Genomic DNA, 10,037 nt, shown 5'->3' with positions numbered 1-10,037 from the left:
TACTTTATACAAGGGTCATGGTGATCATCACCTTTCCCTTTTTACACTTTTTCCTTTGGCAAGCACTTTGTGTTGGAGCGATCCGGATATATATATCACTTGGATGTAGTTTTTCATAAATTGGTCTTGTTGACATTACCCTTGAGGTAAAAGGTTGGGAGGCGAAACTATAAACCCCTATCTTTCTCTGTGACCGATTAAAACTTTGAACCCATAAATATCACGTGAGTGTTAGCAATTGTGAAAGATTAAATGATAGTTGATTATGTGAAGTTTGCTGAACCAAAGCTCTTACATAGACCCTTCCCGAAAATAAGATGAATTGCTATTGTTTGATGACTAAGAGCATGGTTTGTTAGTTTTCAAGAAAGTTTATGATCTATACTTTAACATGTGAATAGCTTGTTACTTGATCATGAGAAGTTTTATGAGTTGAGCTATTGTTATGATATATAATGATGCTAGAAAAAGTGATTGGAACTATCATTGATCAAACTCATACACTTGCTAGCATTCACACTTCATAAATTATTTCTTTTATCATTTACCTACTCGAGGGAGAGCAGGAATTAAGCTTGGGGATGTTGATACGTCTCCAACGTATCTATAATATATGAAGTATTCATGCTATTATATTATCCATCTTAGATGTTTATTGGGACTTTATATGCTGTTTTATATGATTGTTGGGACTAACCTATTAACCTAGAGCCATGTGCCAGTTCCTGTTTTTTTCCTTGTTTTTGAGTATCACGGAAAGGGAAAATCAAACGGAGTCCAGTTGACCTGAAATTTCACGGAGATTGTTTTTGGACTAGAAGGAGCCCACAGAGTACCGGAGATGGACCAGGGGAGTCCCAAGGCCACCACGAGGATGGGGGGTGCGCCCTACCCCCCTGGGCGCCCCCTATCTCGTGGCCGCCTCGGGGACCCCCCTGACTTGTTCCTGACACCAACACCTCTTATTTATACCCAAACTTCCAGAAAGAAACCTAGATCAGAAGTTCCGCCACCGCAAGCCTCTATAGCCATGAGAAATCAATCTAGGCCCTCTCTAGTACCCTGCCGGAGGGGGCCATTATCACCGGAGGCTATGGTGGAGGATCCCGGAGGGGCCATCATCACCATGAAGGCCAAGGACCAGAGGGAGAACCTCTCCCCGTCCAGGGGGGAGGACATGGAGGAGGAAGCACAAGGGGGAGAACCTCTCCTCCTCTCTCTCGGTGGCACCAGAGTGCCATCAGGAGGGGAGTCATCATCACGCTGCCGTCTTCATCAACATCACCATCATCATCACCATCCTCATATCTTTTACGCGGTCCACTCCCGCACCCCGCTGTAATCCCTACTTGAACATGGTGCTTTATGCCACATATTATGATCCAATGATGTGTTGCCATCCTATGACGTTTTGAGTAGATATCCTTTGTCTTTGGGTTGATTGATGATCTAGATTGGTATGAGTTGTATGTTTTATTTTGGTGCTGTCCTATTATGCCCTCCGTGTCGCGCAAGCGTGAGGGATTCCTGCTGTAGGGTGTTGCAATACATTCATGATTCGCTTATAGTGGGTTGCTTGAGTGACAGCAGCATAAACCCGAGTAAGGGGGTTGTTGAGTATGGGATAAAGGGGACTTCATGCTTTAATGCTATGGTTGGGTTTTACCTTAATGATCTTTAGTAGTTGCGGAAGCTTGCTAGAGTTCCAATCATAAGTGCATATGATCCAAGAAGAGAAAGTATGTTAGCTTATGCCTCTCCCTCATATGAAATTGCAATGACGACTATCGGTCTTGTTAACAATTGCCTAAGACAATTCCGCACACCGATCCATCATTATTCCACACTCACTATTTATAATATTTAGTAATATATTCTAACTTTATGATAACAACCCCTACTTTTATATTTTATCTCTCTGATACCCTGCAAAGTTACCCTCTTCATACCCACAACGTAGTTTTATTTCTGGTTTCTAGTTGGATGCAAACGTTCGGTGTACGTAGAGTCGTATCAGTGGTAGATAGGACTTGAGAGAATATTGATCTTACCTTTAGCTCCTTGTGGTTTCGACACTCCATACTTATCATTTCCACCTTTGGGAATTGCTACTATGATTCCCTGCACTTGGGGATTATCAACGAGGCCTTGGTATGAGCGGCCTCCCCTGGCTACCCGCTATGCTTGTACGCTTAGGCAGGAGGCTTCGGGGGAGGAGGCAGTGACCGACGCCTCTCACGCCTTGGCCATGATGGACGTGCAGTGGTGGCGCGCGCTGTCGCCCCACGAACCCACTCCAAGGGCTCCTCACGAGAACTCGTGGTGTGGGCGGCGATGCCACTGCGCACGTGGATCCGATTCATGTCGTTCTTTGCCGAAGTAATGCCGCCAAGGGGGCCACTTGAGTTGTGGCTGCAGCACACCGAGTGCGGTACCCCGACGACGGGAGCAGAGGTCGAGGCCGTCTCCCAGGGCAAGATCTTCATGACCCGCGGATGGGGCGAGGTCGCCCGCGTCTGCCGCGCAGAGGGGGCCCTCGCCATCCATTTTGAGTACGACGGCGCCTCCACGATGTTCTTCAAAGTCTTCGACGAGGAAGGCCGCCTCCTGGAGTGTTGTCCTGGAGGGGATTGCCAGGGCAGCGCAGGGGAAGGCGCTGGGCCCGCCCATGGTCCTACCGACGATTCCTCCAGTAGCAACGATGGTGCGTGGGAGTCCAGCGACTCTTTCAAGCCTAACAAGACTCCAGAGACGAGCGACGACGGCTATGTGCCCCCGAGCTCACGCCGCGCCCGGAGCGCAGCGGCGGCGTCGTCCGCCCGTCGCCGCCGCTGATCTGGATGGGGTTGGTGCCGGTCCCTCGTGGCCCACTATTGATGATGGCGCCAGCGGCGATACTGGTAGATAGGGCTCCTATAAACTTCCTTCTTTTGTTCACAGCGAGGAATCAAGACGGATCCCGTGGGGGTGTGTAAAGAATATGTAATTCTTTGCATCAATATTATCTTCACTGCGGAATCCATGATTGCACGTCTTGCTATGGCATTGTCCCCCTTTTCTTCCTCGTGGTAGCTTAGCACTCTACATCGACAGGTCCCAGTCCCCTGGCAGGCTTCAACCGTTGCTGGTATGCCAGGTCCTGATGCCGTGGTCAAGGCCATGAGGTTAGCAGCGCAAGGTCCGGTAAGAGCTCTTGAGGTGCCATGCTCAAGAGGTCCCCCTTAGCGTGCAAGTAGCTCCCTTAAGGTAGAAAAGGTAGGCGGCATTGCCAGAGCGAGGCTGCAGGAGTTGAAAATCCTGAGTTCCGAGCTGAGCTGCCTTGGGTACGCGACTTATCTTAGGGATCACGGATCGGTTCCTTGTGTGGCTCCCGGTTCATGGCCGCTGATGGCGATGCTACCAGGCTGTGTCCATGCCAGCTCCGGCCCTTCATACTTCCCTGAGTGCTCTACGTCCTCGGGTCCCGGCCCTCGAGCGAGCTCAGCCACCGCTGGTATACCAGGTCGCGATGCCGTGGTCAAGGCCCGGGGGTGAGGGCTGGATAGCCGGTAAGAGCTCCTGAGGCACGATGCTCAGGGGCTCTCCCTTTAACGCCCAAGCGAAAAGCATGAAGGGGAGCAGCTGGTCGAACCTCCTGTGGCTAGGCTCTAGAGGTTCCTGTGGGTTAGCGTGAGAGAGAGTGGCCCAGCTGTAGACCAAGGAAAAAGGTTCTTGCCGATGATTGCGAGGCCTTCAAGTCTCTTGAGGAGAGGTCCCACAAGGCGCTGCAGGGGCTCTACGAGAAGGGTCTGGAGAAGCCTTTGGTGATTGATGACGACGCCCTCGCCCAACTGCTTCCCCAGCTGGTTACGACGCTCGAGGACGTTGCTGACGGGATCGGCCCCATGGTGGAGGGGGAAGCGCGTGCGCTTTCCTCATCGGCCCTGACGCGCATCCTCAGCCACCTTCACCTTCGCGACCCCAACGCCAACCTTGGTGTCCTACTCGAGCCTATGGATGAGGGGTGCTGCAAAGCTGCTGCAAAGGACGTGAGGGGCCAGGTGGAGGCTTTGCTGAAGAAGTTCCTTGCCATCGACTCTACGCCTCTAGCCGATGATGCCACTCCCTCGACCAAGATCAACGGCACGGGTGACGTCGATGCTGCCGGCGAGCGGGCGCTTCCAGACGACGGCACCCAAGGCTGAAGAGGAGGCTCGCTGGTGCTCCTTCCTGCTTTTACTTTTCCGCGATCTTTCCTGCAACATGCGACGTGCCTCGTGGAGGCATTAAAACTCTAATTTGATGTTAAGGAACATTATGCCGTGTAATATTTTATTTAGATTTCACGATCTCCTTTCCATTTGCTTGATGTTCTATGCCGGCAGGGCCCGACCCTGCGCATACCTCAGCCACCGTTGGGCCGTCCGGATCACCAGGACGGGACCAAGGGGTGAGGGGCTACATGGCCAGTTAGGCTCCCGAGTCGCGATGCTTAGGAGTCCCCCTTGACGCGCAAATGGTCTGCGGGAAGGAGATGGGAAGGTAGGCCCTAGTGTTCTACGTCGGCAGGGCCTGACCCCGCGCATACCTCAGCTGCCGTTGGACCATCTGGATCACCAGGACGGGACCAAGGGGTGAGGGGCTACGTGGCCAGTTAGGCTCCTGAGTTGCGATGCTCAGGAGTCCCCCTTGACGCACAAACAGCTTGCGGGAAGGAGATGCAAAGGCAGGCCCTAGTGTTCTACGTCGGCAGGGCCCGACCCCGCGCATACCTCAGCCGCAGTTGGACCATCCGGATCACTAGGACGGGGCCAAGGGGTGAGGGGCTATGTGGCCAGTTAGGCTCCTGAGTCGCGATGCTTAGGAGTCCCCCTTGACGTGCAAACGGCCCTTCATACCTGTCCTCACCAAGGCCCCGCTCAGGAGGGGCGCACGACGACAAGGTCCGAGGGACCTTGCAGGGTGGCGTACCCTAGGCATGACCTGAGCGTAGCCCCCGTGCCCAGCCCCCTCACGCGACTCTCCCAAGGGGAAAGTGTTGCGGTGAGGCTGGACACTGATCCGGACGGCTCCCTGAGGTTAATGCGGCCAATGGGCCACCCTCAGTTGTTTATCACCAGCGCTGAGCGTAGCGCTTCCGCACTTGCACTGGCATAGCCGCTCCTCAACCGTGTCGACTGCCAGTGCGGAGCATGGTGCTTTCCACTGGTACGTGGGTGAGTGCTCCCTCTGAGTGGAGCCCCCAGGGCGTGTACAGCCCCGCCCTGACACGTGGCTTGCACGGCAGGGCTAGATGAGGTGTGTCTGGGCACTCGTGAGCTAGCGCGGGACTCACAAGGCCCTACCTCAAGGCGGGTTCCGCCTGGTCTTGATTCTTGATAGCTGCAGTGGTCCTGTGAGATGGTTAGGCAACCTACGCCGGACGAATCTCCTGAGGCGATCACATGAGAACGCCAGACACCAACGACCCCAGGAGGTGACGTGAATGGGGCCGGGCCGCCAGACAGAGCTCAGTCGTTGGGTTTATGGATGCTGCAGGGACGGACCCGAGCACAGACGTCGTTCCTAGCCTACTCATGCGAAGAATCCTAAAGAAAGACAACCGGCGCGTGGCTCCTGTGGTAACGAGGGCGGTCATGGGTGGGGTATCGAAGTACTTGACAGTCAGGTGACAATCATGAAATGACTCAAGCAATGAAGTAGGTCATCTCGGATAAATGCAAGAATGACACATGCCACTGGGACGGGCCCAAGCAGCCTAGGGATGATACGGCCCGTGAGGCGCCCCCAACATAGTAAGCTAAAGATGCAAAAAGATACACGCCGCAAGGACATGCCCATGCGGCTTGGGGATAATACTGCCCAAAGGGCGCCCCTCGCTGAATGAACTGGAAAGAGTCACCTCATACCGTGCTGAAGTGGTGTCGGGGAAGCTGAAGACGTGCGCTGAGGAAGTTGCTCCTCACGAGCTGCTAGGGTCCTGAGCCTCAGGAGGCTCCGCAGGCCTAGGTGGCTCCTGAAGAACTGTTACAACCTCCGCTAGGACAGCGTGATGCCTGGCCTCCTGAGCCACCAGAATGCTCCGCAGGTGGCGCTAGAAGGTGACAGCCGTATTCGGCAGGCCGAGAGGCATGCGAACGTAGCTGTGAGGGGTACCCTCGCACCTCCCAACGCGTGAAGGCCAGAATCGTTGCTCAGACGTGACACTACTAGGGAAAACCTTATACACAGAATCTTAGCAGCAGCGCGGTTTAAAAACAAATGCTACTGCTAATTAGCAGTAGCGAGCTTGAGGAAACCGCGCTACTAATAACCCGATAGTAGTAGCGCGGGTTTTTACCCCTCGCTACTACTAAGCGATTTCCACCGTGCCTTCCGGGACCAGCTATAGTAGTAGCGCGGTTTATAAACCCACGCTACTACTAAGTCGTTAGTAGTAGCGTGGGTTATAAACCCCACGCTACCACCTGCATCTGCTCCCACCCCACCAACCATCCCACGCCATGTCTCAAAAAAAACACTCAACGCCCGATCCAGATCCCCAATCCCGTCTCCGCTCCCACCTCCTCTCCTCCTCTCCCAAGTCCCAACCCACCATGGAGGGGGAGCCGCCCGCGCAGCCCCCCCCCCCCAAGCGCCGCCACCGCCTACGGCTCGCCCCGCCGTAGGGCGTGGAAGCGGTGCGTCCACTCCGGCCAGCACGACAGCGCCACCTGGGGCCATGCCACCGCCGCCGACTTCGCGCCCGTGCCCAGGATGTGCCGCCTCGTCATGGCCAACTACGCCCCGCCCGACCTCCTCGCTTGCCACCCCTCCTCCTCGACCCCTCAAATGTCGTGCGCCGCCGCACCTACGCCGACACGGGGGGCTGGGTCATGCCCTACCTCATCTACCTCGACCACGCGCACGCCGACTTCGTGCTCGCGCTGCGCGGCCTCAACCTCGGCCGCGAGTCCGACTACACGCTGCTCCTTGGCAAGCGCCGCTTCAACGACGGCTATGTCCACAACGGCCTCCTCCGCGCCGCCGGCTGGGTGCTCGACAGGGAGTGCGACCTGCTCCGGGACCTCGTCGATCGGTACCCCGCCTACACGCTCACCTTCACGGGCCACTACCTCAGCGCTGGTGTCGCCTCCATGCTCACCATGGTCGTCGTGCTCAACCTCGACAAGCTCGGCAAGGTCGAGAGGGGCCGCACCAGGTGCTACGCCATGGCCCCCGCCCGCTGTATGTCGCTCAACCTCGCCATCAGATACGCCGATGTCATCAACTACGTCGTGCTGCAGGTGACTCACTGATGACCCAATTGATTTGGTTGCTTGCTTGTCTGAATTTGGTGGTTACAAGTTCAGTTGTAGAGGAATTTGGGTTACATGTAGTATGTCTGAATTTGGGTTACATGTAGCTGTCAGGATGAATTTTGGTGGATACCTGCTCTGCTTCTGAGTAAGATAAACATTGCATTGCAGAATCTAGTATAATGCCTATCTGAATTTTGCTGGGTGCTTACTTGTTGCTAGAAATTCAGTTGCAGAATTTAGTTACATGCCCATCTGAATTTTGTTGGGTGTAATGCCTATCCGAATCTTTTTAGTTCCAAGTTCTGAACATATGAAGATCCAACATCTAATTTATTTCTCATAGATGAGTGATGGACGATGCAGCGGAGGAGGCATACCGATGGCAGGTTGTAGCAAATCAGGAGGCCGCCGCCGTCGGCGGACGCTGCCGAGTGGAGAAACTACGTGGACGGTGGACGCTGCCGAGTGGAAAAACTACAGCGGACTGGTGAGATAACTGAAATTTCATAACAGCAACTCCATGCATGGTATGTTCCCCTTTTGCCATATTTTACATACACATCTTATATATTCTTTGAGATCTAAGCCCTTAGAGACAATAGATTCTGATCTCCTGGTCTTTGCCTGCTGATGCTTTTATTATTCAAAGTGGTTCAGTTCCAGTACGTACAGACTAGCCATATTATGACTTGCAGGTTTTTTTTTTACTTTTTGTACATTCTCATTTAAGTTTTCTTGCGATAGCACACTAATTAATAGAAAAACCTTATGGCATATGACCTTTTCTATGTGTGACGTATATGTAAAGTTAGTTTTCTCTTAAAAAAATCATCCACCGATAAGCTGAATTAGAGGAAAATTCATGGAAAATGAACCAGCATACAAACCATAGTAATAATACCAGTGAACTAGCTCTACAGACTAGCATACATGTTATTTAGAAACAAGGGGTTTGCCATGCTACAACAGATTCCTGACTAAATTTATCTATTCTACTTGGTCTTTTGATTTGAAACATCTATATATTCCTCATAAACATATTGGTTTTGCTACCAGCAGTAGGCGCTTTCTTTGTTCTACAGCTGGGATTTCAGTAAAAGAAAATGTTTAACCTTCAGTGAATATGCACAGTACCAAGACTTTGTTCTGCAGCTCGCACGCCGCATCCGTGGTGAGAGGGCCTAGGCTGCTCTGTGCGCGTCGTCGTCTTAGCCAGTTGTGTTAATCGGTGGAAATGCGAGAGGGCCACGCCTCACTAGTAATCTTGTTGATTGCCTCTGAACCTGAATGAACAGCCTTGCTCGTTTAGTTCTGTGTGTCCATATGATTTATGCTTTGCTATTTTATCCTGTTGTTCCTTTTGATCCCTGTGACGGTTGCAATCAACTCTCACCTGTACCATGATGCTAACTGGTAAATTAGGACAAGAGATGTTTCTATTTTGCACTGCTCATACTGTACATACTGTGGTTCATCTGATGGGTTTCTTGCACCTGCAAATGACAGTGTCATGATGTTGTCAACAGTGTGGCTGAGGCAGAAGGTGTATCCAAATATGATGCAGGTGAAGCTGCTGCAGATCAGAAAGGTGAACGCATGTTCGCCTGTATTATGATATTTTCAGTAATTTAAAGCTGAAATGATATCCTGTAGCGAACTGGGATTATGGTCTGTCTCTTAAACTATCTTTGATCTTGTCCATAATGCTTCCCTGCAGAGCAAAAAGGTTCAACAACCATGAAATCCTAGCTGAGGACGTGCGAGACTGGGATATAGCCAATGACCGGGGGCAAGGGCAGCGTGCGCAGGTGCTTTCTTTGTTTTCAATCTAATTGTTGTGTTTTATTATCTTGAATACATTTCTCTTTTAATTTATTTTCAATCTTCCAAGCCTGGACATAGTTATTGTATCTTATTATCATCTTTGGAAGTGGCCAGACCCTTCCGCGAACCCTGCGCAAGCAGGAGCTAACTAACAAGTTTTCACTTTCTCGACTGGGTGCAGGGTGATCGACGAGGACTACTGCGGCCCGATGAGAGTCGTGCTCTTCAACTACTTGGAGGCAGACTTCACTGTGAAGCCCCGCGACCGCATCATACAGATTATCGTCTAGGTGATTGCGACGCAGGAGGTCCCCGGGGTGGACGACCTCGACGCCACCATCCGGACGTCACTGAGGTGGATGACGACGCCACCATCCGGAGTTCCTCAAGGTGGAGGACCTCGACGCTTTGTACATACATCTAGAGAAGTGGTCTGGCTAGGTTGGTGGTGAAACGCTAGGGAAGGTACCAACCTTTTGATGATGGTTGTGTGTGTCCTCGTGATCTCTTCAAGTTGAGATGTTGAATGTTGCATCCATGAACACTACAAGTGTTAAGATGGTTCTGTGAAATTTATTTTGCATTGGACGTGTCTCTGATCTCCATTCATGAATACTGCATCTATTTTTATTTTTTTGATTCCTAATTTGCTACTAGTAGCGTTGGGCCTTTTGCCCTACTAGTATTTAGGATACCTACTAGTATTTGCCCTACTAGTATTTAGGATACCTACTAGTATTTGCCCTACTAGTATTTAAGATGATTCCTAATTTTGCCCTACTAGTATTTAGGATACCTACTAGTATTTAGGATACTAGTAGCGCTGGTATTGTAGGCACGCTACTACTACTTCATTAGTAGTAGCGCGGGTCTGTAATAGCAGTAGCGTGGGTGGCACACGCTACTACTAACAAAGTTAGTAGTAGCGCGGGT

The 10,037-nt window shown here is 51.8% G+C and overlaps 1 pseudogene; it reads left to right on the top strand.

Annotated features, from left to right (window-relative positions):
* Positions 1-6,031: 6,031 nt before the first annotated feature.
* Positions 6,032-9,394, top strand: LOC125532792 (uncharacterized; annotated as a pseudogene).
* Positions 9,395-10,037: the final 643 nt, after the last annotated feature.

Source organism: Triticum urartu, chromosome 1A, assembly GCF_056163025.1.
Source record: "Triticum urartu cultivar PI428250 chromosome 1A, HENAU_Tu73, whole genome shotgun sequence".
Lineage (NCBI taxonomy): Eukaryota > Viridiplantae > Streptophyta > Magnoliopsida > Poales > Poaceae > Triticum > Triticum urartu.
This window is presented reverse-complemented; position numbering and strand designations above follow the sequence as displayed.